Raw genomic sequence first — 24,883 nt, 5'->3', positions numbered from 1 at the left:
ATATGGCTAATACTCTATCCCCTTTGATTACATCTAGACAGTTTTCTCCTTGTGTTAAGACAAAAATATAGGAGCACCCTTCTGGCTCAGTCCACAGAACATGAGACTCTTGATCTCACGGTTGTGAGTTGGAGCATCATGTTGGGTGTAGAAATTACTTAAAAATAAAATCTTTGAGGGGTGCCTGGGTGGCTCAGGGGTTGGGCCTCTGCCTCCGGCTCAGGTCGTGATCTCAGGGTCCTAGGATCGAGCCCCGCATCGGCCTCTCTGCTCAGCAGGGAGACTACTTCCCCCTATCTCTGCCTGCTGCTCTGCCTACTTGTGATCTCTCTCTGTGTCAAATAAATAAATAAAATCTTTAAAAAAAATAAATCTTTGAAAAGAAAAAATGTATGTTGGCTACTCCTTCTCTTACCTAGACTGTAAGAGAAGAAGTCCTTACATATATAAAACATTATCCCACAGTTCTCTCCCTGTGCCATGTATTACTAGATTCAAGCCATTAGAATCAAGGATCCAGTAAAGTTGAGAGTTGTTTATTCTGATAATTCCATTTAATGGTTTGAAAATATGTACACAGCTTGCCTATAGTTTACGTATACCTACATCTAACAGTGCCAAATCTCCTCAGGTAGGGCTCCAATTAAAACAATATTATCGCCTCATTTGTGGTTATCATTCCTTATTTTCTCTCTTCTCAACCACTTCTGGCTTTCTGTTGGCATAGTGAAAAGTTCAGCTCCCTTCCTGAATTGAGAATCTAGAGGAGGAAATAGCACAACAAAGAAGGATATACGACAGGAAGAAAATGAGAGTGAAACGGGGGGTAAAGTTCAGCCCAAATCTTTGCAAGATTACAGTCTGGAGACCAGACAAGTGAATGGTTATAACTGAAATTAAGCTAACTATGAACATAAACTCTCCAAACTCTTTTTTTTTTTTAAAGATTTTATTTATTTATTTGACAGACAGAGATCACAAGTAGGCAGAGAGGCAGGCAGAGAGAGGGGGAAGCAGGCTCCCCGCTGAGCAGAGAGCCCGATGCGGGGCTCGATCCCAGGACTCTGGGATCACGACCTGAGCCGAAGGCAGAGGCTTTAACCCACTGAGCCACTGAGCCACCCAGGCACCCCAAACTCTCCAAACTCTTATACGTAGGCACAATGCAAGCATAACACTATGCCACATCTTTGTACCTGCTTCATTACACACAAACACAGTTCTATTTGCAAGAATAACACAACTCCTACTAGCAACACTTCTGTCCAGTGAGCACAATATAATCTCCCAGATATAGTCAGCAATTTACTCAGAAGTGTCCAAAAGAAATTCTTAACCAAAATACATCTACAAATAGACTTTAAGAATTAGATCCATTCTTCTGTATTCCATCTGCGTACTTGTTGTGAGAAATTCCTCAGCTGACCTCTGTATAACACCTGGCCCTGTTCCCATAAGATATGATTAATGTTACACCAGCCTCACCCTCAAACTTTTCATCTGTGTGTCAACACAAGTGGGTCTGCCAGCCATGTTTTTTATGAAGACAAGCGACCCATCCGCCCAGATGGATGCCACAGTGGGTAAGGGAGCTATTAATAGCTGTGGGCTATGAGGCAGACAGCTCAAAGGCCTCAGGTGAGGAGGGTAAAATATATGGAAGTGGCAGCCCCCAGACTGAGGCAGCCCACCTTCTACCTCACTCACCTTCTCTTCCCCTCCCCCTTCATCCCTACCCTTGAGCTGTCTAGCAAAACAAAACAAAACCAAAACCGAAAACCATTTACTGGAATGAACTGGAATTTTCTTAAATTGGAAATGAGATAGAAAAGAACTGCTCAGCTCTATCTACAGGATTCCAAAATGACTTAATCTTTAACATTCTGAAAAGCAAGCTGTCCTTCCTATTTTCAGCTCTAATAAACATAGGCTGAGCAGCTACAATGTCCCAGGTATTATGTTAGGCATTTTCTCAGAAATGAGGAAACTGCAGCTCAGCAAGATCATGTTTTGAATACGCCAGGGTTAAAAAAAAAAAAAAAAGTTAAAACAGGGGTGCCTAGATGGCTTAGTCGGTTAAACGTCTGCCTTTGGCTCGGGTCACAATCCCAGAGTCCTGGGATCAAGGCCCATATCTGGCTCCTTGCTCATCATGGAATCTGCTTCTCCCTCGGCCTAACGCTCCCCCTGCTCGTGTGCTCTCTTTCTTCTGCCAAATAAATACATAAAACATTTTTAAAAAATTAAAACACAAAAAAGCAAGTAAATGACACAGCAAGGTTTCATGCCCCAGTCTTTTAATTACAGACCCAATATTTCTTAAACTACTTTACTACACATCTGTACTTGTCATTCAAATGGACAAGACCAACAGTGTCAAAAAAGAATTATGTCAGAATCCAAAAGAATCACAGAAAGCATAATCCTGAAACCAAACTTCACCAACAAATACAACATAATTTGGGAAGGGCAGGTGAGTAGTTCTCCAAGATCTTACAGGGGCACAGACAATGTCTGCATGTCTGTCTTCAAAACATATTCAGAAATAGGGGCACCTGGGTGGCTCAGTGGGTTAAAGCCTCTGCCTTCGGCTCAGGTCATGATCCCAGGGTCCTGGGATCGAGCCCCACATCGGGCTCCCTGCTCAGCGGGGAGCCTGCTTCCTCCTCTCTCTCTCTGCCTGCCTCTCTGCCTACTTGTGATCTCTATCTGTCAAATAAATAAACAAAATTTAAAACGTATTCAGAAATAAAAGTAGCATCAGAAACTTTTCCCAGGACTCACCAGATCATAGAATCCTGGATCATTTTCTTTGTTTGCTCACTTTCCTGGATCTTATCTCAATCCTTTTTCTATCTTCTGCTTTTTGAGAAAAAGGGTCTAGCTTCCAGAACTAGCAATCTTTCACTGAGAGCATGAGGGTCAGGAAGGGGCTAGAACTCCCAGGACACAGGGCACTGGCCTCAGGGGTAGAACACCATGCAGCACCCAAGCCTCCACCTTTCTCTTGAAGCACACTGGTCAGAGGACAAAGAGTAAAGAGAAAGGCACATTGAAAGACACTCTTTCAATCCAGAAAACCTGACCAGTGTCGATAACTTGCCTTGTGCAGCGTGATACCACCTAGTGTGGATGAGACAAAGAGAGGGGGACATTACCCAGAAGAAATCCCTTGTCCTCCTGTTCTTCTCAGATGCTGAAGGATTTTGGTTGTTCTGATCTTCAGCCTCCCCCACTTTCCTAGAAACCCGGAGTTAGAAATGCACTTACAAATGGTTGGAAGAGAGTCTTCTGTGGTGTCTGGGAATCCTGGCCTTGTTTAAACAAAGGTTCTGGGGCTCCTGGGTGGCTCCGTGGGTTAAAGCCTCTGCCTTCGGCTCAGGTCATGATCCTGGGGTTCTGGGATCAAGCCCCACATCAGGCTCTCTGCTCAGCAGGGAGCCTGCTTCCTCCTCTCTCTCTGCCAGCCTCTCTGCCTACTTGTGATCTCTGTCTGTCAAATAAATAAATAAAATCTTTAAAAACAAAAACAAAAAACAAAGGTCCTGACCTTCTTTTAACAATGAGCCTAAGTGTTACCAACTTTTCTTATTTTTACATATCTACAGGAATTCCTAAAGCATGTGCTACACGGGTAGAGACAAGAAAGCTTAACTTCCATCCTGGTACTGCCCAAAAAATTTGCTTTATAGAGGAGCAATGTGTTGCAAGACAGGCTCCCTAACATCTAGGTAAGAATTACAGTAACACTACATGCCCCATCAGATTTTAAATATGATTACAGAGATTACATTTTATTTCCTTTGAGGTGTTGTACAAATTCAAGACATTTTATTTTTATTATAAGGATCATTCTATTTTGCACATTCTTGATTCCTATTCTCCATCAACCACGTTTGAACCTCAAAAACCCAGAAATAACATATATATTTCAAATTAGATATTCTCCCACTGACTGTTTTCTGTTCCTGAGATCACTAATGAACAACCATTTCCCCAGTCCAGGATAAGGCTTCTCAATCAGGGAAAAGCCAAGGACACACAACTACCTCCCACCCCTAAACACAGAATTGCTTCTGTTCCATCTGCGTGCCCTTTCTCCTACCTTATGGACACACCAGAAGACACCTGCTGGGGGCTTCTCTCAAACACCTCTCTGCTGGGGCGCCTGGGTGGCTCAGTGGGTTAAGCCGCTGCCTTCGGCTCAGGTCATGATCTCAGGGTCCTGGGATAGAGCCCCACATCGGGCTCTCTGCTCAGCAGGGAGCCTGCTCCCTCCTCTCTCTCCGCCTGCCTCTCTCTCTACTTGTGATCTCTCTGTGTCAAATAAATAAATAAAATCTTAAAAAAAAAAAAAAAAACACCTCTCTGCTACTGTCGTCAGTCAGAGTGTATTTCCAAGGATCAGTCCCCGTCACTCTGCTAGACTTTTCTTTCAGGGTGGTGGGGAGACTTCTGGTACTTTAAAAATCTTGGCAGTTTCCCCCATAAATGAGAAGCCCTTTGTTGCTCTGCCACTTCCCCAGCCTATCCTAGTACATTGCCCTCTGGCAGAGAGGAGAGCCACACTGAACAGGACAGAAGGAAGACATTTTGTGAAAGACTGAAGGAACATATGTGCACACACACATACACGCACACTTTCTCATGGTCTAATAAATGAATCCCAGACCCAGGCAGGCAGAGAGAAAAATGGGCAGACGATTTCACAATCAGGAAATCAGCTCAACTGCCATTTACCTCAAGGCCATGTCATCCAGGGTGTGTCCCTCTAAAGATTCTATACATAGAAGGTAATCCTAGGTAAAAAACAACAAAGGCCTGGCAAGATGAAAAAGATGCCTCTGGGAATGTCATTCTGCACCTCGAGGAGCAAACAGCAGAGTCCCTCTTCAGGAGTGGGTCAACATGCTGCAGAGCTAAGCATTCTGGAAATTATGAGACATGGAATCAGCAAAGAGCTGGTGCTATGATAACAGAGTCGGAGGTCTGAGGTCCTGGTCTGGCTTGATAGGTTATTCATAAAGCATCCAGAGGCATAACACCAGAACTTGCCATGCCTTCCCTTCCTCATTTAGGGAGCAGGACGCCTCTTTCTCTCCTGAGGGCAGCGAAGAACCACAGAGAGCAGCAAGAAATGAATCCCACCAGTAAAGGGCAGGGCAACCAGCAAGTCCCCTCAAGCAGCTCTACCACCTTGCCTCTCAAATTCTGAAGACTCCTTCAGACCGGCATCTTCTGACCCACATCACAGAAGCCCCAGAACTCTCAAGTTTCATTCCTATCCCTACCCTAACTATAATTCCCTGTGGGATAGTGGTAAGAGAAGGAGATTTGGAATCAGACTTCTATTTGAATCTCAGGTCCACCATTCATCATAACTGCATATATGTCATTCTGACCTTTCTGAGCCTGTTTTTCCACTTGTAATTAGAGACCATAATATCTATCTGTCAATGCATTTGAAAGCTCTACGGGATACTTTATGTAAAAAACCTAGTATAGTGCCCAACCCATGACAAACAGTCAATACGTCGCAGTCTCTCCTCCCTTCCTCCTCCCTTCACCTATCTCCCAGGCTGGGGAGTAGCTGTACCAATCATTAAGCATCTATAACTCTGAATAAGAAAACAAATCATCTATTATCAAAACATTTATATATGTGGATCTTGGAAGAGATTGTGATGATTATGAATCCCATAATTATGATTTCTATCACCACTGAAAAAAAGGACTGTTTCCCAGGAGATACTAAATTACAGCTAGGTTGAGAACTATTAAGATTGATTATCATTATGTGGATTATGCATAATATGCATATTATGGTTACTCATTTGGCAATAATAATTTCCATCCTTCATTCCCATGCAAAATTAAATTTTAGTTGTAAAAATGATTATATGTTTTAAGAAACAAAAAATAACAGTGTAAGTCATATTGGATTGGTGAGGATTTGAGAAGTCTAAAAGAGAAGACTCCTAGGGCGCCTGAGTGACTCAGTTGGTTGAGCGCCCGAGTTGGGATTTCAGCTCCAGTAGTGACCCCCTCCCATGGAATTGAGCCCCCACTAGGCTCCAGGCTCAGCCCAGAGTCCACTTGTCTTTCTCCCTTCCCCTGCTTTTGTGCTCGCTCTCTCTCAAATAAATATTTTTAAATAGAGAGAGAGTGAGAAGATACCTTCCAATAGGGAAAAAAAATCACAAAGAAAGGATCAACCAATGAATAAAAACAAGGAAATTCTATATAACTTAGTAACTATAGTAAGAAAATTACTAAGATGACAATAAATAAATGGTCATGAAAAGTGAAAAACAAAAGAAAATCAACACACCAAACTAAAATGTTAATATTTAATAAATATGGAAGAAGGGTAGTGTAAGATCAAAGATGTTTACCTTAACTAGTAATTAAATAATACACATTCAAGTAAAAACAAGATGCAAACATTTTTGCCTATCCACTTAAGAAGGAAAAAATGAAAGAGAATTCTGACACTCTGAAGAACCACAGGGAATCTAAATTTCTACAGTTATGGAAACAAATTTGGCAACGTGTAAGAAAAGAGCCTTAATGACATTCATAATTTTGACCCAGGAATTTCTCTCCCAAGAGTCAATTATAAAAGGATTTTTTTAAGATTTTATTTTTAAGTAATCTCTATACCCAACGTGGAGCTCAAACTCACAACCCTAAGACCAAGAGTCACACACTCCACCAGCTGAGCCAGCCAGGCATCCCTTAAGAGGATTTTTTTAATGGAAGATGCGTCTGAACATGCAAAAAAAAATTATTGTACTGTTATTTATTTATTTTGAAAGCAGAAATAGGCATGTGCTTCAAAATAATCCCAGGATTTAAGCAATGGAAGTGTGCAGAGATAAATATGAAACATGATTGGCCAGGTGTTGAAAATCATTAAATTTGGGTTATTAAATACATAGGTAGTCATCCTACCACCCTACCTATTTGCTTTTGTATAATTTTGAAATTTTCTACAATAAAAAAATTAAAAGTAGAAATAAAAATTTTCATCAAGAAGAGTATGATGGTTAATTTTATATGTCAGCTTGGCTAGGCCATGGTACCAAGATAATTCATCAAACATTGATCTTTCTGTGAAGGAATTTTTAAATGAGATTAACATTTAAGTCAGTGAAATTTGAGTAAAGGAGATTACCCTTCATAATATGGTTATGCCTCACCCAATCAGTTGAAGGTCTTTGACCTCCTCAAAAGAGGAGGAAATTCTGCCATCATACTGCACTTAAACTGCATATCTCCACTGTGTCTCCAGCCTGCTCACCTACCCGGAAGATTTTGGACTTGCCAACTATCCACTAAGTCTTTAAATCTCAATGGATGGTAGCTACATAGATAGATGACACACAAATGTTCTGTTCATTCTATTTTTTCTGGAAAACCCTAACGAATACAAAGAGGGATGTCAAATTTTCATACAACTGGACAATGGACTACTATAAATATGTTAATTTTATGTTCAAGTTCATTAATTTTATGCTCAATTTTATATTCAGCTGAAGTTTTTAATAAATGGCTTTTTTATGTTAGTCGGTAAAGTAATGTAGTCAGATTTAAAATTTATCAGGCCCTAGTTTAATAAAGTTCTAAATTGGCATCCATGTTTTTAACATTATCTCTGTCTGTCTCTGACTCTGTCATTTTGGTCAAGTTTTATCACATCCCTGGGTTTTAACTTCTAATCCTTAAAATAATGGATCATAATCCTTGAACCACCTAATCAGAGACATTCTGGCAAGACAAATAAGATAAAAGATACAACAGGACTTAAAATTTTAGACTAAAAGAAAGTTAATGGATTTCAGAGGTCTAAGGTAGAATTATCATGTTCCCCCTTTCCCCCTGCCCCCACATGCCTAGGGCCCTTTCTTCTGAAGTATCCTTACAGCCCACAGTTAGAACTTTTCAATAGTAAATGATTGGGAAATAGGGTTAAGCTGCTGTTAAGTCTTTGGTATTTCAGAGATTTCAGGCCAATTCTACTCATTGTTCCATCATTTGTTGATCATACTTTTTCTTCTCTCATATATTGATGCCAATAATTTTTAGGAAGACAGATTAATGCATATATGAGATGCCCTTTAGAGAAAAACCTGGGATCATATGAACATTAAATAATACTATTTCTATACTAACATGGTTATATACTAGCAAGTATAATGAGGCTCTGGCATTAATCTTCACCTTGGCTTCAGTTGCCTTCTGCCCTAGAACTGGTCATATTTTTCTCACCTAGATTATTTCTTAATAGAAAGTTCTAGGAGAAATGTAGAATGAAAAGAAAGTATCCTCAGGGCACCTGGGTGGCTCAGTCAGTTAAGCATCTGCCTTCAGCACAGGTAATGATCCTAGAGTCCTGGGATTGAGCCTCATATAGGGCTTTCTGCTCAGCAGGGATTCTGCTTCTCCCACTCCCTCTGCCTCTGTGTATGAGTGCTCTCTTCCTCTCAAATAAATGGATAAAATATTTAAAAAAAAAAAAAAAAGGATCCTCTGCTCATACAGGCAAAGGGGATATGAGATCTCAGTTACCGCCCTGGGTTAACCCCATCTTGTGTGTGACCTTACATAAGCCAATTAACATCTCTTTGTTAGAGGTTTATATACAAAGCATCATGAAACATATAAAGTAAAAATATAAGGCATTAGAATTATTTATTTAGTATCCAAGAAATGAAAATTATGATCTGAAGCTATGTAACATATATTCACATAGAAGAGAATTCAGAAGTGTAAAACCAAAGGAAAGATGGACAACTGAGTTTTTCTCCATCCTTTTAAGTAAGAAATCTAATACCTTCTACCATCACCTCAAAATGGCTGCATAATCTAGTCCTTCTTTGCTACATGTTGACAGAAAGAATCAGATCTACAGAAAAGTTAGGAAGAGTAAATGCACCCTACAAGGATGCAGAAAGCAGTTTAAAACAAAGGGACGTGAATATTGTTAGAAATACTTGACACAGCCCTGGCTTCTTGATTGTCTTGGGAATAAAAATGTGGCAGTGGCATGAACTTTAAAGATATGCTTGGGAGTACCTGGATGGCTCAGTCCGCTAAGCATCCAACTCATGATTTCAGCTCAGCTCATGATCTTAGAGTTATGAAATAGAGTCCCACGACAGGCTCTGCACTCAGCACAGAGTCTGCTTAAGATTCTCTCTCCTTCCCTCTCTCTCTCTGTCCCTCCCCCCCCACATTCTAAATAAATAAATAAATAAAATCTTGAAACAGCTGTTTGATTTTATTTTGTAACAAAAGAGGTAACAACACCCCAGTAGAGACAGGAAGGGAAGAACAAAGATCCTAAGTTTATTATCTAAATCCAGAGGAAAACCCTCAAAATTTTTGCCTAATATTTATCTAAATTGAACAACAAAAATTTTTAAAGTACTTTTCACCATACCTTTCTCGGGTTCCCTCCTCTAAATGTCTCTCCTAACATAGTTTTAGATCTTTTTCAGGACCCAGGAAAAGTTAAATATAGATACTGTACCTTGGACCCATACTCTCTCTCCCTCCTCTCCCACTGAACTCAGTTTCTTTCCATGAGTCAACACGGAGCAGTGTTCAAACAATAAACCAAGTGAAGCCATCTGCTTTGGACTCTGCCCTGCTGTGCCCTTCCTTAATGGTCATTTATGGGTTAGCACAGCTTCCCGCTCCAGCCTAGTGCATTTGATGGCATGTAGATACAATGACAAACGTTCATATAGTGCTCCCCGTGTGTTAGGTGCTGTTCTAAGCACTTCACATATAGATGAAGAAACTGGGTCACAGAAAGATTAAGTAACTTGCTCCAGATCACACAGCTAGTAACAGGGATTTGGAATTTCCAGGTTGTGTGGCTTTGGAATTTGTTTTCTTACATTATGCCATCTTTCTAGCAGAGCCTTGAAAATCTTTGCTCTTTTCTCTCTCGCACTCTCTTTTTTTTTTTTTTTCAAAATTAGAATTACCTTCAATATTGCTTTCTTTTTGACCAAGATATAATTTACATACCATAAAACTCATCCTTCTTAAAGTATACAATTCAGTGGCTTTTATGTTCACAAAGTTGTACAACCATCACTGCTTTGTAATTTTAGAATATTTTCATCATCCCCCAAAAGAAATCTATACCAATAGCAGTCACACCCCGATGCCCACTTTCCCAGCCCCTGGCAATCACTCACCTACTTGCTGTCTCTGTGGATGTGCCTATTTTGAACATTTCATATGAACTGAATCATCCAATCTGTAGCTTTGTGTCTGGTTCCTTTCACTTACCATGTTTTTAAGGTCACCCATTGTATTAGGGTTCTCTGGAGAATTGAACCAATAAGATATATAATATAGATAGATAGATATACACGGATATGCAGATATGTAAGAGGAGATTTATTATAGGAATTGGCTCATGTAGTTACGCAAGCCAAGTAGTCCCACAGTCTGCAAGCTGGAAAGTCAGGAAAGCTGGTGGTACAAATTCAGTATGAGGCTGAAGTTCTGAGAACTAGGGGCCACTGGTGTAAGTCCCAGAGCATTAAGGCCAGAAACCAGGAGCTCCAATGTTGGAGGGCAGGACAAGACAGAAGTCCCATCTCAAGAGAGAGGAAGTCACCCTTCCTCCACCATATTTGCCCCAAATATGATGATGCCCACCCACACTGGTGAGGGCAGGTCTTTACTCAGTATGCTGATTCAAATGCTAATCCTTTCCAGAAACATCCTCACAGAGACACCCAGAAATAACGTTTCCCAGCTATCTGGACATTCAACAGCCCAGTCAAATAGACATATAAAATTAACCACCACAGTCTGGGTCTGAGAAGTTTTCTTCTTGTGCACACCTGATGCCACACACTCTCAACCTGTCTCTCCCTCTCTCCATTTTCTCTCCCTGCAGAAAGGGGTCCTTCCCCTCCACAGCATGGCAGCTTTTTGGTCTCCCAATTCAGTTCCACACACCTCACACCTGCCACGTCATTTCCCTCCAACTACGGAAATCCTTCTTCCAATCCTCAGATGGGTTTCCTGGATGTTCCAAGTGACTGGACCTCAGTACTGCTATGTTGGGGGATGAGGAAAGCCCCAGGTCCCCCTACTTCTCCACCATCTGAACTCCATTTCTTAACCATCACATCCATGCTGTAGCTATAAATCAGTACTTCATTCTTTCTTGTGGCTGAATAATGGTTTTAGTTCTCACATTGGGTCTAAGACCTATTTGGAGTCAATTTCTGCATATGTTGTGAGGTAAGCATTCCATTTCATTCTTTTGCATGTGGATATCCAGTTGTTTCAGCACAGTTTCAGTGTCTTAGTGTTGCATATGAATATCCAATGTGTCTGCACAATAAACTGTTTCAGCACTGTGTAGTAAATCAAATGGCCATAGGTATGAGTTTATTTCAAGACTCTTAAATCTGTCTATTATGTCTATCCTTATACCAATAGTATACAGTCTTAATTACTTAGCTTTCCAGTGAGTTTTAAAATCATTAAATATGTGTCATCCAAGTTCGTTCTCTTTTTGATGGTTGTTTTGGATATTGTAAGATCCTTACATTCCAATGTTACTTTTAGAATCTGCTTGGCCATTTCTGTAAAAAAGGCCATCTGGAATTTTGGTAGAGAATACATTGACTATATAAATCAACTTGGGGAGTACTGCCATCTTAATATTAAGTCTGCCTACCTAAGAACACAAGATGTCTTTCCACTTATTTAGATCTTTAATTTCCCTCAATGATATTTTGTAGTTTTCAGTGGACAAGTCTCATTTGTTGTCAACGCTAACATTCACAGTTCTGTGGCCTCTAAAAGTTAAGCCAGAATTTGTGTCTGACTTGGTGCTATCACAAAATGTTCTGTCTCTGAGAAAATTCATTCTAGAATAGGTTGGACAATACCTGCCTCGTAGAGACTGGCCAGACATCCTATCTATATCTAATACCGTAGCATACTAAAAGGCCACTACTGTTCCTTCTCATGTTTGGATAAATGCACAGACCACAGAACACCACATTCTGTAGCTCTTACTGTCAGAACTCAGTTTATTTTCTTGGATGAGCCTGAGTTAGCCTAACTTCTCAGATTGCCCTGTATTGGTGGGACTGGAGATGGTATTCAAAGAATGACATCTCTAAATTTCTATCCACATAGATGCTTCTGCACATGTAATCTATGGAAAACACTGCTCCCTGGACACCCAAAATATGTTTTACTAAAGTTTAAACAAAGGCCACAAAGGAGCAACCCCAATATCACTGTTAAATCCTATAACTCAGAGTAAAAATAATAAGGATTTCCATCTAGCACAGAGAGTTCTATCCCAAGGTTCAATGAATTTCTTTTTGTGAGGGACTTATCTCATATGCTATCTGAATATCTATAAACCCACAACCTGGGGCCATGCTGATACTATCAGATCTTTATGGGCCATCTGTTTGTAGTTAACATAAGCTCATGCTTTCATTTTTTTTCTCTTTGTTTTTTAATTTCCAAAGTTCAAATATGCTTAAGTTTGCTAATAAGTGAGTAAACACGTATTACACATACACGTACACATTATTAAGGCTTGTTCTTAATTGATTGACTTGTTTCTACAGGGCAGAGTATATTGTCAAAAAATTCAAGAGTTCACTATGTATCAGGGCAATTAGCTTCCATTTTTAAGTCAGCTTGACTCCATTCCCCAGCCAATGCTAACTCAGTGAGTTAAAAATAGTCAATTTTAATATCAGCCCAAGAAAAGCAGACTTGGAAAGATAAAAGCAGTAGTATTGAAGGGGTGGTTCTTTATAGATCATTATAAGATCACATTTGATTTACTTAATATTTCTTTTTCCCCAGTCCTACAGAATTGGAATATTCCTCAAAGTTATTTCCATTCTTAGTTATTTATTTTTATTTAAGATTTTATTTAATTATTTATTTATTTATTTATTTGACACACAGAGAGAGAGGGAGAGAACATGAACTAGTGGAGTGGCAGACTGAGAGGGAGAGGCAGACTCCTCAATAAGCAGGGAGCCTGACACGGGACTTGATCCAGAAACCTGTGATCGTTACCTGAGCCAAAGACAGATGCTTAACTGACTGAGCCACCCTGGTGCCCCTCTTCATTTTTATAATAGAAAGCCACCTCCAAATATTCTACAGCTCTCTTAACAACTTCATCCGTGGAAACTAAGGTCTGAGTGATAAGGTGACTGGCCCAAGGTCAGAAGATAAATCAGAGATCTAATCAGATATGAATGCTCCTGATCTAGAATTCCAGATTGGACCATCGAATGGAATGTGGGTGAGGACAAGTAGCACAGCCAGTGAAACCTGAGTCACCTGGTGGTGATACATGAGATGCTTGGGCTTCAAGAACAGATGCAAATACAACAGGTTCAACTCTCAATATCAACAAGCCATTCTATTTCTATGCTGTAAAGGAAGTAACCACTGCTGGGCCTTCTGGGCTGCTATAGCCATACCTCCCCGCTAAAGTAACAAAAGAGCATCCCTGCCTTCCATTTCTTATTCTGCCTGAGGAGCATGCTTTGGAGGGCATCACACACTCCAGAAATGCCACAGAATCCTGAACAAGCAGCAGAGCCCTCTGAAAGCAAGAGGAAAACCTTGCCTCTTCAACTTACCAATGAGGAAACTCAGTCCACAAGAGAGATGTCTTTCAACAGTCAATGAGCACTTAAGTTAAGACTTCTATTGTGTGTCTTCAATCTCCACCTGGTTCTCTTTTGCTACCATTTTCCACCCTTCATAAGGCTGGCTGGAGATTTGACCCCTTGTCATTCAGTTAAGTTTTGTAGGAGTGAGAATAAGGAAAAGGATACTAGTTTTTAGAATTCCTAATGCGCACATACTTTCATAGTTTCTTCTGCCTGCTGGATCTTGGGTTGTGTATATGTCTGGACCAGCCTGTGGAAATCTATGCCCTACGTGTCCAAGGTTGAAGACTAGAGACTTCACATTCCAGCTATGTTTTCATTGCAGGCACTACAGGGCTTTAAGAATACTCTAGTGGATGCTTTATTTCCTTCTTCTTCCTCTGCCAGAACTCATTTTGACTCATAATAAGACATCAATCCCCCGGAACAACTAAAGGGACCAAGCATTGAAACCTGTAGGAAGAGACCACAGAGGTAGGAAGCAGGACAGCTACAGACCAGACTGGCTGGATTTGTGGAATCTGCTTACAAATCTGGTGAAAAACAAGGCAATAAAGATAAATATTTAGCATTTTCTTAGACTTCCTCCTCCTTCCTTGAACTATAAGCAAGCCTGTCACCTCTACTACTCAGCTCAACAAGCCCTTTCCTGCTGCCTTAGCCTCTAACCAGCCAGAAGGAGTACTACACTGGGGCCCCAACTGAGCATGGGGGCAAGAGCCAACAGGAGCTTTTCTTGCCTGGGCCAAGCCAGACCCAACTGACTTAAGAGGGATTTGGAGAAGTTGACCCAAAGGATACAAACTGGGGCGGGGGGTGGGGGGGCTTTGACATACGACTTGCCCTAATAGCTGAGTACTGTCAGAAAAATGTGCTTAGGGGGCACCTGGGTGGCTCAGTCAGTTAAGCATCTCCCTTGAGCTCAGGTCATGATCCCAGGGTCCTGGGATCGAGTCCTGTATTGGGCTCCCAGCTCGATGGGGAGCTGGCTTCTCCCTTTCTCTCTACCCCTCCTCCTGCGCTGCTCATGCTCACTCTCTCTCTCTCTCTCTCTTTTTTTAAATAAATACATTTTAAAATAAATTCAAATAAATTTTTAAAATATTTTCAAAAAAGAGAAAAGAAAAACGTGCTTAGGATCAATTTCTCCAAACTCCAATTATCACCTTTCACAAATGTTTTTCATCATTCAGTTAATAACATAATATGAATATAAACATACATTTTGTCTCCTGGAGTTCTTCAACACAACACTCTGCATTTACCCAACACAATATATTTGCTTAAATCATTCAAAACTGTTGAGACAGTGCTCGCTTCGGCAGCACATATACTAAAATTGGAACGATACAGAGAAGATTAGCATGGAAAAATTCATGGAAACAAATGATAATGAAAACACAATGGTTCAAAATCTGTGGGACACAACAAAGGCAGTCCTGAGAGGAAAATATATAGTGGTACAAGCCTTTCTCAAGAAACAAGAAAGGTCTCAGGTACACAACCTAACCCTACACCTAAAAGAGCTGGAGAAAGAACAAGAAAGAAAACCTAAACCCAGCAGGAGAAGAGAAATCATAAAGATCAGAGCAGAAATTAATGAAATAGAAACCAAAAAAACAATAGAACAAATCAACAAAACTAGGAGCTGGTTCTTTGAAAGAATTAATAAGATTGATAAACCCCTGGCCAGACTTACCAAAAAGAAAAGAGAAAGGACCCAAATAAATAAAATCATGAATGAAAGAGGAGAGATCACAACTAACACCAAAGAAATACAGACAATTATAAGAACATACTATGAGCAACTCTACGCCAACAAATTTGACAATCCGGAAGAAATGGATGCTTTCCTAGAGACATATAAACTACTACAACTGAACCAGGAAGAAATAGAAAGCCTGAACAGACCCATAACCAGTAAGGAGATTGAAACAGTCATCAAAAATCTCCAAACAAACAAAAGCCCAGGGCCAGACGGCTTCCCGGGGGAATTCTACCAAACATTTAAAGAAGAATTAATTCCTATTCTCCTGAAACTGTTCCAAAAAATAGAAAAGGAAGGAAAACTTCCAAACTCATTTTATGAGGCCAGCATCACCTTGATCCCAAAACCAGACAAGGATCCCATCAAAAAAGAGAACTACAGACCAATATCCTTGATGAACACAGATGCAAAAATTCTCACCAAAATACTAGCCAATAGGATTCAACAGTACATTAAAAGGATTATTCACCACGACCAAGTGGGATTTATTCCAGGGCTGCAAGGTTCGTTCAACATCCGCAAATCAATCAATGTGATACAACACATTAATAAAAGAAACAACAAGAACCATATGATACTCTCCATAGATGCTGAAAAAGCATTTGACAAAGTACAGCATCCCTTCCTGATCAAAACTCTTCAAAGTGTAGGGATAGACGGCACATACCTCAATATTATCAAAGCCATCTATGAAAAACCCACCGCAAATATCATTCTCAATGGAGAAAAACTGAAAGCTTTTCCGCTAAGGTCAGGAACACGGCAGGGATGTCCGTTATCACCACTGCTATTGAACATAGTACTAGAAGTCCTAGCCTCAGCAATCAGACAACAAAAGGAAATTCAAGGCATCCAAATCGGCAAAGAAGAAGTCAAACTATCACTCTTTGCAGATGATATGATACTATATGTGGAAAACCCAAAAGACTCCACTCCAAAACTGCTAGAACTTGTACAGGAATTCAGTAAAGTGTCAGGATATAAAATCAATGCACAGAAATCAGTTGCATTTCTCCACACCAACAACAAGACAGAAGAAAGAGAAATTAAGGAGTCAATCCCATTTACAATTGCACCCAAAACTATAAGATACCTAGGAATAAACCTAACCAAAGAGACTAAGAATCTATACACAGAGAACTATAAAGTACTCATGAAAGAAATTGAGGAAGACACAAAGAAATGGAAAAATGTTCCATGCTCCTGGATTGGAAGAATAAATATTGTGAAAATGTCTATGCTACTTAAAGCAATCTACACATTTAATGCAATTCCTATCAAAGTACCATCCATTTTTTTCAAAGAAATGGAACAAATAATCCTAAAATTTATATGGAACCAGAAAAGACCTTGAATAGCCAAAGCAATATTGAAAAAGAAAGCCAAAGTTGGTGGCATCACAATTCCAGACTTCAAGCTCTATTACAAGGCTGTCATCATCAAGACAGCATGGTACTGGCACAAAAACAGACACATAGATCAATGGAACAGAATAGAGAGCCCAGAAATAGACCCTCAACTCTATGGTCAACTAATCTTGGACAAAGCAGGAAAGAATGTCCAATGGAAAAAAGACAGCCTCTTCAATAAATGGTGTTGGGAAAATTGGACAGCCACATGCAGAAAAATGAAATTGGATCATTTCCTTACACCACACACGAAAATAGACTCAAAATGGATGAAGGATCTCAATGTGAGAAAGGAATCCATCAAAATCCTTGAGGAGAACACAGGCAGCAACCTCTTCGACCTCAGCCGCAGCAACATCCTCCTAGGAACTTCGCCAAAGGCAAGGGAAGCAAGGGCAAAAATGAACTATTGGGATTTTATCAAGATCAAAAGCTTTTGCACAGCAAAGGAAACAGTTAACAAAACCAAAAGACAACTGACAGAATGGGAGAAGATATTTGCAAATGACATATCAGATAAAGGGCTAGTGTCCAAAATCTATAAAGAACTTCGCAAACTCAGCACCCAAAGAACAAATAATCCAATCAAGAAATGGGCAGAGGACATGAACAGACATTTCTGCAAAGAAGACATCCAGATGGCCAACAGACACATGAAAAAGTGCTCAACATCACTTGGCATCAGGGAAATACAAATCAAAACCACAATGAGATATCACCTCACACCAGTCAGAATGGCTAAAATTAACAAGTCAGGAAATGACAGATGCTGGCGAGGATGCAGAGAAAGGGGAACCCTCCTACACTGTTGGTGGGAATGCAAGCTGGTGCAACCACTCTGGAAAACAGCATGGAGGTTCCTCAAAATGTTGAAAATAGAACTACCCTATGACCCAGCAATTGCACTGCTGGGTATTTACCCTAAAGATACAAACGTAGTGATCCGAAGGGGCACGTGCACCCGAATGTTTATAGCGGCAATGTCTACAATAGCCAAACTATGGAAAGAACCTAGATGTCCATCAACAGACGAATGGATAAAGAAGATGTGGCATATATACACAATGGAATACTATGCAGCCATCAAAAGAAATGAAATCTTGCCATTTGTGACGACGTGGATGGAACTAGAGGGTATCATGCTTAGCGAAATAAGTCAATCGGAGAAAGACAACTATCATATGATCTCCCTGATATGAGGGAGAGGAGATGCAACATGGGGGGTTAAGGGGGTAGGAGAAGAGTAAATGAAACAAGATGGGATTGGGAGGAAGACAAACCATAAGTGACTCTTAATCTCACAAAACAAACTGAGGGTTGATGGGGGGAGGGGGGTAGGGAGACGGGGTGTGGGATTATGGACACTGGGGAGGGTATGTGCTATGGTGAGTGCTGTGAAGTGTGTAAACCTGGCGATTCACAGACCTGTACCCCTGGGGATAAAAATATATGTTTATAAAAAAAAAATTTAAAAAAAAACTGTTGAGACAAAAGTTAATAATTCTGAAGCTTTCTCCAGAAAGCAAACTGACTTAAAATATGAGTATTATATGTTCATTATTGAGATTTACCTATGGCCATAACGTATATTTTGATACAGTTTTTTCTTAACCTTTAGCTTCTGCTACAATTTGTTCTTAGTAGAATTCTAACATGGCCTAGAATTATGTGCATATAGTAAGCTTAATTTAGGCCAGTGTTCTAGAAATAGCACCATATTTCTGTCTTTTGTTACCTGACAATGTTAAAAAACCATTGCTAAATATATACAAATGGGACAGTTTACTATGTGGGGCTATAGGAGATTAACAGCTACAGCAGGAAAATTAAAACAGGCTTCCTTTTCATTTATAATTCTTGCCAATAATTTAGTCCCTAAAAATCTACAACCGCAGATTTAAAAAATGTCACCACTATCTTCAAGTTGATTTGACCACGGGCATTATTAAAAATTAGCTATATGGTTAGATGGCTACTGCCAGAAAGATTGTAATTATAACTGAGGAAACAGATTGAGTTACGGGGTGGAGACAATTCTTAGAAGTTAGGACATGACAGAGACTGATGAAGGCTAATGAAGGCAGGAGCATCGGGAGATCCTTCTGTTCCTTGAAAACTCACCCTTCCGAAGTCACATTCACTGGGATCTACCCTGCCCAGCTCAGCGGGTGTTCTAGGCAGGAGCAAGCAGTGAAGGCCACCTGAGCTGAGGAGGTAAGAGTAGTCAGCTCAGGAAAAGAGGCTGAAGTCAGGGGATAGGTGGGAACCCCTTCACCCCACCCCCACTTTCCTTTCTTGCCCAGAGGTGACTGACTCCCCAGCTAAATTCTAACCTATCCCCTCATTATTATCCTGGTGGAAACTGAGAGAAATGGTGAGAAATTCAAAAATAAAAGACTCATTTTTTAAACCCAGGAAGATTCCCCTGAGGTTTCCCAGTCTACATTAACCCTTCATTCGCTAAGGGGTAGGGGGGAAATAGGAGATAATGAATGACACTGAGGTAAATTATAAAAAAGTGAGCATGAAAAGAGTGCCAGAGCTTAAAACAGATTTCAGGTCCCTGCATTCCGGACCAGACTCTGCATCCTACACAGTTGTTGGTGCAAGTAACTGCTTCATGGGTGGGTGGGTGTGTGCTCATTCCCTTCTACATTCATTTTCCCTGTTAGAAACTGTGTCCAAAAAAAAAAAAAAAAGAAAGAAACTGTGTCCAATAGATGATATGTTAATACAGAGTACTGAGTACCCAAGCTGCTTACTCAGTGCTCAATCAGTTCGCCTGTTGTTATCTGTTTCTTCCCAACCAGCTGGCAATTTCCTGGAGGGCATGGTCAGCTTCTTTAGGCCCTTCATTAGCACAGCCCAGAATCAGGTAGAGGGCATCTGAAGTCAGAAGTATGGTGGGGCATTGAGACTGGCTAAACCTAGGCTGGTGGGAAGGCCAAGAATGAAGCGAGAGAGAGACACCTTCATGGAACAAGAATTTCAGGCCTTCGTCTACTTTCTTTCTTCATTACTGTATCCTTCCCACCTAGACCAGCGTATATAACACATACCAAAATTCTTATGTTTGTTTAATGAAAAAAAACTGCTAACTTCACCTATAACACTGGGGGGCGCCGGGGTAGATCAGTCAGTTAAGAGTCCAACTCTTGGGGCGCCTGGGTGGCTCAGTGGGTTGAGCCTCTGCCTTCCACTCAGGTCATGATCCCAGAGTCCTGGGATCGAGCCCCGCATCGGGCTCTCTGCTAGACGGGGAGCATGCTTCCCCCCCGCACCCCTCTCTCTGTCTATTTGTGATCTCTGTCTGTCTGTCAAATAAATAAATAAATTCTTAAAAAAAAAAAAAAAAAGAGTCCGACTCTTGATTTCAGCTCAGGTCATGATCTCAGGGTTGTGGGATCAAGCCCCTCATCAGGCAGCCCACTTGGGAGAGAGTGCACCTGGATTCTCTCTCTCCCTCAGCACTCCCCTCTCACTCTGTCTCTCTAAAATAAATAAATAAATCTTTATCTTTAATCTTTAACAAATTTTAAATCTTTAAAATCTTAGGGGCGCCTGGGTGGCTCAGTGGGTTAAAGCCTCTGCCTTCAGCTCAGGTCTTGATCCCAATGTCCTGGGATCGAGCCCCGCATCGGGTTCTCGGCTCAGCAGGGAGCCTGCTTCCTCCTCTCTCTGCCTGCCTCTCTGCCTACTTGTGATCTCTGTCTGTCAAATAAATAAATAAAATCTTTAAATCTTTAACAAATTAAAAAAAAATAGCATCGGATCCAAAAGAAAAATATTTAGAGAAAAATAACCTACACAAATAAATTGGGTATAAAGAATTTAATTGTAATGTTAAAATTACAGTAGGTCTGGGAAGTGGTTTCTAACAGTGTTAGATAGGAAGTATCAGGGTGCCCAGCTCTCTGCTCAATGGGAACAGATCTTTAGTTCTGTCATTGGGCAAGATGCTGGTTGTCTCTATAACAGGGATATGTAGTTCTCCGCTACACGTAGCAAGTAAAACATTGATCCCCCAGAGTGAAAACAGGACAATAAACCCAATAAAGAGAACCCAGTCATTGAAAGCTCAGTGTGGCTGGCAGGTAACAACCATCAAAGACATCTATGTCCAATTCTCCAGAACTATGAATATGTTAGTTTTTTAAGAGTGTCAAAATAGCAAAAGGGAATAGAGATTGCAGACAGAATTAGGCAACTGACCTTGAAACAGGGCGATTATTCTGGGTTATCCAGTGAGTCTGATGTCACCACAAAGACCCTGAATGTGGAAGAAAAAGGCACAGGTGTCACTGCCGACATAGGGAATGTGAGAATGACTTGAAATGGCTTTGCACGTGGAAGCATCACAAGCCAAGGAATGTAAGCAGACTTTAGAAGCTAAAGAAAGGCAAGGAAAAGGCCTCTGCCCCGAGCCCCCATCGGGCTTTCTGCTCAGCAGGGAGCCTGCTTCCTCCTCTCTCTCTCTCTCTCTCTCTCTCTCTCTCTCTCTGCCTGCCTCTTTGCCTACTTGTGATCTCTATCTGTCAAATAAATAAATAAAATCTTTAAAAAAAAAAAAAGGAGGAAATTTGAAGACACATATGCTGGAGGGAAGCCATACAAACAAACAAAAAAAAAACAGCCATCTACAAGCCAAAGAAAAAGGCCTGGGACAGCTCTTTCCCTCCTGGTGCTCAGAGAGAACCAACCCTTCTAACAGCTTGATTTCAGACTTCTAACCTCCAGAACTATGAGACACTAAATTTCTGTTGCTCAAGCCACTCAGCTTGTGTACCTCGTTAGAGCAGCCCCAGCAAATTAATACAGTGATAAAAGAGTGTATAATTCTCTATGAAGCAAAACAGTTGTGTGCAGTCCTACTGAATTTCACTTCCTCATGCATAACAGATACTGTGTTTTCTATAAATTGCAGGTTTGTGGCAACCTTGCATTTTTTTTCAACATTTGCTCACCTTGTGTTTCTGTGTCACATTTTGGTTATTCTCACAACATTTTAAACTTTTTAAATCATTATTTTATTCGTTACCATGGTCTGCAATCAGTGATTAGGATTTGATGAAAGCTCAGATAACAGTTAAACATGTTTTTAGCAGTAAAGTATTTTTAAAAGACTTATTTCTTTATATTACAAGGGGGAGGGAAAGAGTTTTTTTAAAAGATTTCATTTTTTTAATTGTTTTAAGATTTTATTTATTTGTTTGTCAGAGAGAGAAAGAGAGAGAGAGAGCTCACAAGCAGGGGGGGCAGCAGGCAGAGGCAGAAGCAGGCTCCCTGATGAGCAAGGACCCCGATGTGGGACTCTATCCCAGGACCCTGGGATCATGACCTCAGCTGAAGGCAGATGCTTAACCGACTGAGCCACCCAGGTGTCCCAAGATTTTATTTATTTCTTTGAGAGAGAGAGAGAGCACGAGCAGTGGGAAGGGGTAGAGAGAGAGGGATAAACAGATTCCCTGCTTGGCGGGGAGCACGAGGCAGGGCTGGATCCCCATCCAAGGACCCCAGGATCACAACCTGAGCCCAAGGCAGATGCTTGACCCACTGAGCCACCCAGGCACCCCTAGAGAAAGAAAGTCTTTTTTTTTAAATAATGATAAATTTTTTTAGATTTTATTTATTTATTTGAGAGAGAGAGACAGAGAGACAGAGATTGTGACAGAGATAGTGAGAGAGAGCACAGGTGGGGAGGAGAGGGAGAAAGCAGGCTCCCGGCTGAACAGGGAGCCTGATGTGGGACTGGATCCTAGGACCTGGGAATCATGACCAAACCAAAGGTAGGTTCCCAAGTGATTGAGCCACCCAGATGCCCCTGATAATTTTTTTTTTAATTTTATTTACTGTCAAAGAGAGAGAAAGATCACAAGCAAGGGGAGCAGCGGGCAGAGGGAGAAGCAGGCTCCCACCTGAGGGACCTACGACTCTGAGATCATGACCTGAGCTGAAGGCAGACACTTAACCAACTGAGCCACCCAGGGGTCCAGGAAAGAGAGCCTTAAGCAGACTCCATGCTTGAGTATGGAGCCTGGTACCGGGCTCTATCTCAAGACTCTGAGATCATGATCTGAGCGGAAAAGAAGAGCCTGGCACTTTAAACAACCATAAAAAACACAGTATCTTTGCAGCACAAGAAAGCAAAATTCAACCAACTGATGCCTGAGCAATAAAGTATTCTAATTAAGGGATGCACCTTTTTTAATTTTACACATAATTCTATCGCACACTTAATGGACTACAGTACGGTATAAACATAACTTTTGTTTGCACTGAAATCAAACATTTCATTTGACTCCCTCCATTACAATACTCACTTTATATCAGTGGTCTGAGACCAAACCCGCAATATCTCTGAAGTCTGCCTGTACAGTTGACCCTTCAACAATGCAGGGTTTAGGGACACCGATCCTCCAAGCAGCAGCTAATAAGCATATAGCTTTTGATTCCCCCAAAACATAACTACTAATAGCCTGTTGACCGGAAGCCTTACCAATAACATACACAGTCGAGCGACACTAACTTTGTAGATTATATGTATTACGTACTGTATTCTGATAATAAAGTAAGCTACAGAAAACACTTTAAAATCCTAAAGAAGAGAAAATGCATTTACAGTGCTGTTCTGAATTTATTTTTAAAGATCCATATATAAGTGGACGCACACAACTCAAACCCAGGTTGTTCATGGGGCACCTGTTCCTCTCACTAGAGACCAGGCTGGCCCCTTGCAGGGGTGAGGAGTGCTAAGGAGGTTCATTCAGGTGGAGGACACCTCCAGGTGCATTTCAGTATGTGTGTGCTGCACCCTACAAGAGCTCTAGTGCTTGATTTCCACAACTGCTGATGGTTCTCACTAACTATCAGGAAGAAAGCTTGGTCTGAAACGTATGAGAAATTCACATGGCTAGTGGATTCCTAACAGAATGAGTCCACAGTCACCGAAATGAAAGGGGAGGAAAGGAGACAAAATGGGGACCGGGTTGACGGATAGGGAGAAGGGAAAGAGGCACAGAAAAAGAGAAGACAAATTAGAGAAATTCGGTCATCAACAGTGTATCATACTGTATAGTCATAAATACATAAAAGTCAAAACCCACAAGATGTTCCTTGCAAAGAAATACATGTTCACTCAGGTGATGACTATTGTTCGTTCACATAAAATTGGAACTTCCCTTCACAACCGTCCCACTCTGGGCCTCCCTCTTTTCTTTCCAAATGTCCAGGTCCACCCCTCGCTGCATCACTGGCATCCAGCTCCCACCCTTCCTGCCCCCCCAATCCCCGTCCACTACCGTGTCCCTTCTCCGGCAGCTCTGCTCTCAGATGCAACTGGCCCAGTCAGAGGGGTAAAAAAAATGATCAGTTTGGGAACGACAAGGTGTGCCAGCCTCAAGGAAATGCTTTTCAGTCCCTCCTTCCCACTGGTGGGGCGTGGCTGCCAGCAAAGGATGGAGTCTGGGCGGGCTCCCCACAAAGGGAAGTCTGTGGGCACTGAGGTTTCCGGGACTCACCACACACTAGCCAGCAGGAAACCTCTGCTGAAACTGTAAAAGCTGCACTTGTTACTGATCTACTTACTGAGTTCCTCCTCTAGTGATTGCCGCATGGTCAGGTATAAAGGAGACGTCAGTCCTGGTGGAAAACGGGAAGTCATTATAAAGCGCAACAGCGCCACCTCATGTCCGACCTTGTAGCAGCAGCCTTCATGGGTGCTCTGAAAGGTCCCTAGTTGATCAGGATTTAGCTCGATGAGCCCTCTCCTGAAATATTAGCAACCTCAAGCCTTTGCTGGGGAATCGCTAAGGAATATTGGAAATAAAAGTATCAGTAGTAGGTAACGAGTCATTAGCATATACTTTCTAAATACATTCTGGGCTCTCCTCTAGGGATATAGCATAAACGAAAGTAGCCATATTACCTGCCCACCTGGAATTTACAATCAGAGGAAACACGAAAGAAAATACATGGCTGAAAGAATTCCAAAGCAGATACCCAAC

General features: G+C 41.1%; 1 protein-coding gene and 1 pseudogene across 10 annotated transcripts in view; one reads left to right on the top strand and one right to left on the bottom strand.

Annotated features, from left to right (window-relative positions):
* STYK1 (serine/threonine/tyrosine kinase 1) overlaps positions 1-24,383 on the bottom strand; it is a 41,765-nt gene extending 17,382 nt beyond the window's left edge. For 3 of the 10 annotated variants that reach the window (XM_047741847.1, XM_047741844.1, XM_047741848.1), the window contains exons 1-2: positions 24,179-24,383; positions 21,093-21,150 (exon numbers count right to left, since the gene is read on the bottom strand). The gene's annotated coding sequence lies outside the window, so the exon portion shown is untranslated. Of the gene's footprint in view, positions 1-2,784; positions 3,018-3,270; positions 3,296-4,105; positions 4,153-4,364; positions 4,636-4,740; positions 4,929-21,092; positions 21,151-24,178 lie in introns of those variants that run through there. The other 7 variants (XM_047741846.1, XM_047741851.1, XM_047741852.1 and 4 more) reach the window with 6 other exon arrangements.
* On the top strand, positions 15,013-15,071 carry LOC125108112 (uncharacterized; annotated as a pseudogene).
* Positions 24,384-24,883: the final 500 nt, after the last annotated feature.

This window comes from Lutra lutra, chromosome 8 (genome assembly GCF_902655055.1).
Source record: "Lutra lutra chromosome 8, mLutLut1.2, whole genome shotgun sequence".
NCBI classification, from domain to species: domain Eukaryota; kingdom Metazoa; phylum Chordata; class Mammalia; order Carnivora; family Mustelidae; genus Lutra; species Lutra lutra.
The sequence above is the reverse complement of the archived record's forward strand: the minus strand, read 5'-3'. Positions and strand labels throughout refer to the sequence as shown.